We start from the raw sequence: 10,882 nt of genomic DNA, 5'->3' as shown, positions 1-10,882 counted from the left end.
CCTGGAAATCTCTCTTCAGGACCTCCTCCTTTGTCCTATCTATGTCATTGGTACCAACATGTACCAAGACAACTGGCTGCTCACTCTCCCCCTGTAGAATATTCTGGACCCAATCGGAAACATCCCGTACCCTGGCACCTGGGAGGCAACACACCATGCGGGTATCTCTGTCAGGCTCACAGAATCTCCTGTCTGTTCCCCTGACTATGGAGTCCCCTACGACTACCGCATTTCTCTTCTCCCTCCTTCTCTCCTGCACAACAGCGCCAGGCTCAGTGCCAGAGACCCGGTCACTGTGGGCGTCCCCTGTCAGGTCATCCCTCTCAACAGCATCCAGAACAAGATATTTGTTGCTGAGGGGGGCAGCCACAGGTGTGCTCTCCACTATCCGGGCATTTCCCTTCCCTCTCTTGACAGTGACCCAGTTTTCTGACCCTTGTAGCCTAGGGATGACTACCTCCCTGTAGCTCCGGTCGATCACCTCTTCACTTTCCCTGATAAGCAGTAGGTCATCAAGCTGCAGCTCCAGATCCCTAACACGGCCTCTGAGGAGCTGCATCTCGGTGCACCTGGCGCAGATGTGGCCATCAGGGAGGCTGGAGGTCTCCCAGGATTCCCACATCTGACACCCTGAACAAAGCACTAACCCTGCAGGCATGCTATCTGATTGTACAGAAATGAAACAGGAAAAATAAGTCTACTCACCCACTTGCCTCGCCAAACAGATGAACTTTTTAAACCGTTAGCTTGTACCGTTAGCTGTGAGAGCCCTGCTGTTCCTGTCTGTCCGGGCCGATTCGCGAAGTGGGGGGGAGAAAAAAAAAGAGTTGGCGCTTCGCTCTCGCCTCTTCCTGTTTACCGCTGAAACCCGTTGAAGCCAAAGCCGTACACTCTGCTCCCACTCACTCCGCTGCCCACTGTATAGGGTGGTCTCCTTTTTAAACTCTCCGCGCGGTCCTGTTGACGTCACGCGCCTGCGCAGTCTTGCCTTCCTTGCACTTGAAGAAGTTTTTTTAAAAAACTGCCTTCCTTCAGAATTCAGCTCCCATGACGCTCTGTAGTCCCGATCCAAAAGAGATATAATTCCAAACTATAAATTTATAATTATGATTGATTATAATAAATAATTTATTATAAAGTAGTATTTTTATATTATAAGACAAACCTTCACAGGATGGATTGAAGGTGCACTGTAAAACATGACTAATCTAAGGAGCATAGTTTTAACTTAATGCTCACAAAGTCTAGAGAGAACACACTGAGAAATGTCAGCTGGAAGTTGGTGGACCTTTGAAATTACCAGAGGAATGATGGGGGTGGGGACAGAAATTCCTATAGTCTTCAAAATGTACCGGGGTGCTGCAGACCACAATGTAATAGTGGTCCCTGCAACTAGACTGGATGCTTCTTCTCCAGATGCTACGGACAATGCTAGGGAAGGACATCTTTCTGTGCCACAAACTTCAGTGCACCCTCTCCCCATCATTTTACAAAACTGGGTGGACCACCACATTGACATGGGTGTCATTTCTAGTTTTGCCAAAGCACACACAAACCAGCTGACCCTACAAGTTCCATCTAACTGGCTGTCAGTAAGGGGAACTGTTATACAGTGTAGTCAAGCAACATCTTGGCATTGCATGCACACAATCAGCCTATGTCCTAGATGTTCTCATCATCATTCATGCCGGTGTCCAGTTGCACTGGAAACACAAACCCAGCTGAGGTGGGAGAACCGAAGGGTGCTGTCAGGTGTGGTTGACCCTGGTTGACCATGGTACTGACTTCTAATCCCATGAAGTCATGGTGTCATGTTAAAGCAGGCAGGAAAATCACTTGGTGTATGTACGCTTGAATACTGCCTTGGAAAAAAACCACTTGTGGAAATCATTGGAGCACACATGCAAAATGCTGGAGGAACTCAGGAGGCCAGGCAGCATCTATGGAAATGAGTATAGTCAACATTTCGGGCCAGAACCCTTCAACAGGACCGATGAAGGGGCTTGGCCCAAAATGTCGTCTGTTCTCTTTTCCATAGACGCTGCCTGGCCTCCTGAGTTCCTCCAGCATTTTGTGTGTGTTTCTTGGACTTGCAGCACCTTTTGTTTGTGAGGAAATCGATGGCACAATATAGTGCAGGTGGGACTTCACTGTGAGTGACTTGTAGTACCATCATTGATCTGTGCTTGAGGGAGAGCAAACCTAGACTATGCACCCTATTCTAATATTTTAATTTATTTCCGTTTTAACTTTCCTTACTAAGGGTAAAATACCTTCCATGCCCAGCTCTGAATACATTACCTAGGGGAATGATGATTCATTTGTTAATATATATTTATGATCATTTATAGTATATTTTATGTATTGCACTGTACTGCTGCCACAAAACAACAAATTTCACGACATATGTCAGTGATGATAAACCTAATTCTGGCTCATTTTCTCATGATGCCTTTAAGACAACAGTTATAGGACCTGTACGGTGTTATTGCCCGGGGCTGGGAAATTATTGGCAGTCAAAACTGTGTGTGTTTAACTAACACAGTGCTCCATCGTAACCCAGTGCTTCAGCTCAGGAGCAGTGATATTGACTGACTTGTTTTCTGCTTTTTAGGTTTCCACACAGCATGCTACAAAGGAGGAAGCTGTGGTCAGCCATTCTGCTATATTTAATCAGGAATTATTGCCACATTCTGTGTATTTTGCCAGTGAGAGCTCAATTTGTCCATTGGAATGACGACTTCTTGGGGATGTCCTGAAGCTGGGGGAATAGGATTGTGGAATGAATGAGAATGTGATGTAGGAGGCCACTCGGCCTATCATTGCCTGTGCTGGATGAACTAATCAGCCCAGTCATACCTCTCAACACATGATTCACAAGCTCACATTCTATCACATGATGGTGTCTGATTTGACCACCATTTTACCCAGCATCCTCTGGGTAGGAAAACAAACTCTCATCTCCCCCTTGTGGCCACCACAACTCCCACAATCCTTCTCCAGTTATTCTGAACAACACACACAAAATGCTGGGACAACTCATCAGGCCAGGCAGCATCTATGGAAAAAAGTACAGTCAACGTTTCGGGCCGAGACTCTTCAGCAGGACTGGAGAAAAAAAAAGATGAGGAGCAGAGTTGAAAGGTAGGGGAAGGGGAAGGGGAGGGAGAAACACAAGGTGATGGGTGAAACTGGGAGGGGGAGGGGTGAAGTAAAGAGCTGGGATGTTGATTGGTGAAAGAGACACCACCCTACCAGGAATAGGGTTCCTCTTGTCCTCACCTACCACCCCATCAGCTTTGGCGTCCAGCACATAATTCTTCACATTTCCGCCATCTCCTTTGGGATGCCACCACCAAGTACATCTTTTTCTGCCTTACCCCCACTTTCTGCGTTCCACAGAGATTGATCCCTACGTGACTCCCTTGTCCATTTGTCCCTCCCCACTGATCTCCCTCCTGGCACTTATCCTAGCAAGCGGAACACGTGCTACACCTGCCCCTACACCTCCTCCCTCGCTACCATTCAGTCCTTCCAGGTAAGGCGATACCTCACCTGTGAGTCTGTTTGGGTCATATACTGTGTCCAGTGCCCCCAGTGTGGCCTCTTGTATATCGGTGAGTCCCGATATAGATTGGGAGACCGCTTCGCTGAGCACCTTCACTCTGTCTGCCAGAACAAGCGGGATCTCCCAGTGGCCAGCCATTTTAATTCCACTTCCCATTCCAATATGTCTATCCAGTGCCTCCTCTACTATCGTGGTGAGGCCATACTTAGGTTGGAGGAACAGCACCTTATGTCCCATCTGGATAGCTTCCAACCTGATGGCATGAACATTGATTTCTCAAACTTCTGGTAATGGCCCCGCCCCCTCTCACCCTATCTCCTTGCCTGCCCATCGTCTCCCTCTGGTGCTCCTCCCCTCATTTTCTTTCTCCCATGGCCTTCTGTCCTCTCTTATTAGATTCTCCCTCCTCCAGCCCTGTATCTCTTTCACCAATCAACTTCCCAGTTCTTTACTTTACCCCACCCCCTGGTTTCACCTATCACCTTGTGTTTCTCATCCCCCTCCCCCCCACCTTTTAACTCTACTCCTCATCATTTTTTCTCCAGTCTTGCTGAGGGGTCTCGGTCTGAAATATCGACTGTACTCTTTTCCATAGATGCTGCCTGGCCTGCTGAGTTCATCCAGCATTTTGTGTGTGTTGCTTGGATTTCCAACATCTGCACATTTTCTCTTGTCAGTTATTCTGAAGCTCTGTTCCCTGGATTTTGATTTAGGGATAGGCATTCTTCCCAAATACTCCGTTTTACATATTCAGCCTCTTCTATTCCAAGGAAACAATCTTTCCCTGTCACTGCAAATGTTGAAAGTAAATCTATTATCTGTATGGTGGCATTCTTTGATGATGGATGCTGCTTTCCTGCGACAACACTCCAGCCCCGGCTAATCCCCTGTGCACCCTCTCCAGTGCAATCACATCCCTCCTGCAATATAGTGACTAGAACCCTGCACTACACCCAAGCTGAGGACTAACAAGCATTCTACAGTACTGCATGCCCTCTTATATCCCCTGCCTTGGCAAATAAAGGAGACGATCCTGTAAGACTTTTTAAACATTGACCTTTGAGGATCCATGGGCATACACTTAAAGTTCCGCACCATAAAATCGATTTGTATTTGCTCTGAATTTCTCCATCATGCACTTCCTCTAATGCATTACCTCACACGTCCCAGGGTTAAATTCATTTGCCATTTTTCTGCCCTTCTACAGCACCCTGCAGTCTAGTTCTTTCCCACCACTGCAAAGCCAATTTAGGTGTCAAACTTCCTCGTCGTGACCCTGCAAAGTGAGATGGATCCTTTAGAAAGCAACAACGTGTGATGGTTAATTCCCGCCACTGTAGCCCATCATGTTGGATATAGTAGATGGTCCTACTGTTTGCTTGGCCGGCTGGTGGTGCAGTGAGATCAGCACCGGACTCCGGAGCGAAGGTTCCCGAGTTCGAATCCAGGTCGGGCCACCCCTGAGCACGCTTTCCAGCTAGCCGCTCGGCCTCGTAAAAAATATAAGGGTCGAGTCAGGAACGTTCATAACGTGACCCGGTTAATCCTGACACCACGTGCCAGACAAGAACGGCTGAATGTCTGGTACGACACGCTTAAAAAAAACTGTTTGCTTGTGGGTTCAAATGCCATTTTTCCCCTAGTTGCTTTGCAGGTTCCGAAGCATTGCCAGAAAGGTGGTCATCATGTGTCGAGTCTGCATGCATCTGCGCGTGGCATCAACCGCCTTCATGCATGTCTGGGCAACGCTGACTAAGTATGCCACCAAGACACAGACTGAAGAGGTGAGGGCATCCCACCGCTTCTGAAGTGTTACTTTTTCCCCCGGGGTGGACGTGGCTAATATGAGAGGGAACGATTTTAAGGTGATTGCTGGAAAGTATAGGAGGGATGTCAGAGGTAGGAATTTTACACAGGGAGTGACGGGTTTGTGGAATGGGCCACCAGGGGTGGTGGTAGAGACAGATTAGGGGCATTTGAGAAACACTTCAAAGTTCAAAACAATTTTATTATCAAAGTACATATTTGTCACCTAAGATTCACTTTCTTGCAAGCATTTATAGGAATACAATAGAATTTATGATAAGCAACATATAAAGAAAGACTGACAAATTACCAGTGTGCAAAAGAAGGCAAACTGTGCAAATATCGAAAATAAATTAACAATACTGAGAACAGAGACAGCTTGATGCACTGAAGAAGGCTCTCTCTCTTCTCCCAAAGAGCCGGCACTCTGTCCTTCCAAAGCAGATGTGAGGAACCCCCTAGGGTCAGGATCAGGTCAGGGTCGACCTATGCAAAGCCGCGGGGCCTGACAACATACCTGTTTAGATGCTGAGAGACTATATGGCCCAGCTAGCAGATGTCCTCACAGACATCCTTGACATCTCCCTGAAACAGTCCAGCATTCCTAAGGGTTTCAAGACTGCTGTCATTATTCCAGTGCCCAGGAGGCTGATGGTAACCTGCTTTAGTGACGACTGTCCAGTGGCACTGATCTCAATAATAATGAAGAGCTTTGAGTAGCTGGTCATGACCTACATCAAATCCAGCTTTCCCACTACATTGGACTCCTACCAGTTTGTATATTGCCCAGGTTTGTCCTCCAATGATGCAATAACCTCTGGCCTCTACTCAGTCCTGTCCCACCTCAAGAATGGTATCTCCTGTGTCAGAATGTTGTTCATCCACTTCAGATTAGCCTCCAATATGATCATTCCTCAGAAGCTGGTGGATAAACTGTCCTTGTTGGGTCTCAACACCTCCCTCTGTAACGGGACCTTGGACTTGATGATGGAGATAACTCAGTCCGTGTTGGCAGCAACATCTCCAGCTCCAACACACTGAGCACCAGCACCCTCCCAGGGCTGTATGCTCAGCCCACTGCTGTTCACACTGCTGGACCATGACCGTATTACAGCATGAACCACATCTTTAAGTTTGCTGACGACACAACAGTGGTTGGCCTCTTCAGCAACAAACTAAATAAGGAGGGCAGAGCCATGGTTTACAAAGCCCAGGTACGAGGTATCATGGAGTATGCCTGCTTATCATGGATGAATGCCTCAGAGTGTCCTCAGCCGGCTTGATTCTATTCAAAGAAAGGCGCTCAGGGTTATAGGTGTAGATGAAGCCACAGCTCGTGAGAAGCTAGCCATCAGTAGCTTACACCACAGACGACGGGTTGCTGCAGCTACTGTGCTATACAAAATGCACACCAGCCACAGCCCTGCAGACCTTCGCGCCATGCTGCCTTCATCTTATGAGAGACGGTGCACCACACAATCGGGTTATCTATACCTGCTCATGCTGTTTCTGTGCCTGATGCGAGAACCTACACACTGGATAGAAGCTTCCTTCACTGTATTATCAAAATTTGGAACAGCCTTCCAGATGCTGTGGTTGGAAACATCTGCGACGATGGGGTCCAAGCCTTCAAGAGTCGAGTGCACAAACACCTATCATCTCTGGGAGGGAAGTCACATGCTTCTTCATGAGCTATCATGAAGGGGACCAGGATGGCAATGCTTGGTTGTTCGTAGGTACTGCGCCTCTTCCTATAGATGCTGCTTGGCCTGCTGCGTTCACCAGCAACTTTGATGTATGTTGCTTGAATTTCCAGCATCTGCAGAATTCCTGTTGTTTGCGTTTCAAGAGCACTTGTGAGTTATGTTCCAGCTGGACTTAGTCCTAAACTGCTGGAGAACAATGCGGAAAGAACAAGTGCTGTTTTCTCCCAGTAGGGATTAGTTTTTAGTTCCAAGTACTCCTGTCACGTTTTTCACCCTGCAACCTTATTGTTCAATCTCTTTGAATTATAGAGGACAGCAAGTGTATAAATGTCTCTCTCCAGCAGACTTCATCATGATCATCATGACTCCAGTATTTCTACTATTCTTTAATATTTCTTAATTGTGCACATGATTTTTTTTTATGTTCTATCGCTGAGCAGCAGTGAACCATCTGGTTGGCCTATCAGAGTTCTCTCTGGGAACTAGTTGACTTGATCAGCATTTCTGATCCGGCTATTGTTCACCATTACATTTAATGAAAAAACATACAGAGAGGAGGCAGAGTGGCTTCTGGACTGTTGTGAAGACAACAACTCGAGTCTTAACATGGACAAGACTAAAGAGATTATTGTGGACTTTGTTGAGGTACAGGTGAACCACTCCCTATGTAGCACATTGATGGCTCCTCCGTAAAAAGACTCAGGAGCACCAAATTTCTCAGAGTACACGTCACAGATGTGTCCCTCAACACCACCTCTTTAGTCAAGAAAGCATGGCAGTGCCTCCACTTCCTGAAGAGATTGAGGTGAGTGAGGTTCCCTGCCCCCATTCTAACTACACACACTACTGGAGAACCATCCATAGTGTCCTGACAGCTGTATCACCATCTCATATCAGAATCACAAGGCATCTGACTGCAAGACCCTGGACTGCTGAGAGAGCCACTGGGGTCTCTCTCCGCGCCCCCCCCCCCCCAGTCCAGGACATAAACCAGAATCACTGCATTCGCACTGCCCTCAGCATTGTCAAGGACCCCGCCCATCCATCCCATAATCTCGTTAATTTCTACTTGCAGTATAAGACAAGGGCTGTTAGGCTGGTAACCGCTTTCTCCCCCAGGCTGTGTGACGTCTAAACACTCGCTACCATCCAATACACATTAGTTATGACAGTGGCAGTAGCAGCAATGTGGCTGTATATTTTATGTCAACTTGTACATCTACAGAATATTTTTATTATCTGTTAATATTATGACAATAAACTTCAGTTTGAACTTGAATATGAGTTATTGTCAGGACTTGTAGAGGAGGTTTGAACCAAATGCAGATCAGCAGAGACAATTCAGTGGTGAGTGATGACTTTAATAATAAACTGCAAAATAACAAGCCACAAAGGGCCAAAAGAGAGAACAGATACTTAACATGACAAGGCAACAAGTTAACTGAAGTCTAGAAGCAACTGGTTGAGGCTGGCTGGTTCAATGGGTGAACAAAGGTCTGTGGATGAGAGCTGGGTTTAAATAGGCTGCAGGTGATGAGTTGGAAATGAGTGACAAGTGATTCCTGTAGTTGGGTCGAGATTGGGAGGAGCTTGCATGTGCAGGCCTGAGAGGGTCCCCTATAGCTGGCCCCCAATGGCCCAGGATGATCCAGAAGGGTCCAGTGGAACTCCTCGATGAATGATAGATCCAAGATGTAACTTGGCAACACTCAAGATCTTTTCTCTGGCCCATACCCTTCCCAGTCAACCAGTTACTGTACACCCGGTCTACGCTGATGTGAATCCATCCGCCAGTGAGCCATGTACACTGGACCACCTTCCACCATCCTTGGTTCCGGAAGTGCAGGCTCAGGTGGGTTCAGCGGTCCTTGGAAAACAGGCTTGGGGCAGGACACGTGGAAGGTGGGTGTGATTCTGAGGGAAGGTGGCAGCTGGAAATGGTAAGTGACTGGATTGATGCGATAAGTAATCTTGAAGGGCCCAATGCAGCAGGGCGAGAGTTTGCGGGAGTTGGTGTGCAGGGGCAGCTCTTGGGTGGATAGCCAGACACAGTCCCCAGGCTGGAGTAGTCTGGCAGGGCGCCAGCGGTTGTTAGTTTGGTGGTAGTGGGTGCAGTTTGCAGCTAGACGGCTCTCAGTGCCCTCTTCTAAACATTTCTGCACGGCAAACCAGGGCCCTGGCAGACAGGACCTCCACCGTTGGCTCTTCTGCGGGGGACAGTGGGGGTTGGTAGCCATGAAGCACTTCAAAGGGTGACATACCCATGACAGAGGAGGTGTGTAGATTGTGGGACAGCTTGGCCCAGACCAGATACCCCTTCAATGTGGTAACATTGCAGAAACTTCTCCACTCGCTGATTGGCTCTTTCTGACTGTCCATTGGTCTGCCAATGATAGCCAGAGGACAAACTCACTGAGGTGCAGAGGAGAGAGCAGAAGGCTTGACAAAAGTGGGAGAGGAATTGCAGGCTCAGGTCTGACACAACGTCCCGGGGCAAGCTCTGGAGGAGAGCTACATTTGGGAGAACCAGGTTTGCCGTCTCTGCGGCTGACAGAAGTTTGGGGAGAGCAATGAAGTGGGCTGCGTTAGAGAACCAGACCACCACAGTCGTGATTACCTTGGTCCCAATTGGAAAGTGGCAAACTAGTGATGAAATCCATCTAACTGTGGGACCATGGGCGTTGAGGGGCCAGCAAGGGCTGCAGATCCCAGAGAGCAGCTGGTTGGATATTGTGTATTCAATATATCAGTAATATCTGAATAATATTGTAAACTTATCATTTGATTAAGCATTCTTTTTAAAATAATTCATTATGATTATATGTACGAAATACGTGAATTGCACATGTCATGATGCTATCACGTCATATGCCCTCACCTCACTTAAAGTGAAAAACGAAGTTAGACTCACATTTCGGACTCCTGTCTTTTCCTTTCAATTATTTTAAAGTTGTGGAGTTACAAAACATAACATTGGAGGGATTGGACATTGAGGCTAGGCTGCGAAGAACTGACGTGCATCTGTGATCATGATGGGGCACCAGAACTGACATCACAGAAAATCCAGGGTCCGTCGGGCACCAGGACGGCCGGGGGTGGGGGGGGGGGAGTGGGCCCACTGGATGCTTCTCAGCGCATACCTGCTGTTACGTACCCCATAACTGGATTGCCAAACCAGCAGAAATGGACCACTTAGTTGGAGTCTGGATTACTGGAACTAAGGAAGTTTTATTAAAGAAATAAGTAACACAGTACTCTAATCGTAAGGATATAAATGCAACAGGTTAGCAATGATAAAACACACATGTACACAGAACTAGGATAATAGGAATCAATCAAGCTCTATCGCAGTCTAGGGGTAAAATGATCAGTCTCAAGTGATGCAAAGTTCAGTTCAGCTTAGTACAGTTCGCAGTAATCGCTGTTGTGCCGGAGAGAGAGAGAGCGAATGCAAATTTCGATTCACAGACCTTTGATGTTCCCCGCAGTTAGCTTTCGGGCGAGCCCTTTTAATGTCTACGGAGGTCACCGACTGTGACCTCTCCATTCCGGATACGATTGTTCTTCCGCGGTGAACCCAGCACCCAGGCAAGGGCGGACACACACACACGAGGTTCCCGCCGACCGTACCTTCTCACCTTGTGCGTCTATGGTCAGTCCCGCGACCAGACCTCCAAACTTTCACCAACTTGTGGGGGCACACCGCTTTTCCAGGGTCTCGTTATCTCGTGATCTCGTGTCTGTCGTGCCTTAGCGAACCTGTTCCTTTTATCCCCCTGCTGGGGTATCGCTTGTCCATCAA

Source organism: Mobula hypostoma, chromosome 6 (assembly GCF_963921235.1).
Source record: "Mobula hypostoma chromosome 6, sMobHyp1.1, whole genome shotgun sequence".
NCBI classification, from domain to species: domain Eukaryota; kingdom Metazoa; phylum Chordata; class Chondrichthyes; order Myliobatiformes; family Myliobatidae; genus Mobula; species Mobula hypostoma.
Note: the sequence above shows the minus strand (reverse complement) of the source record.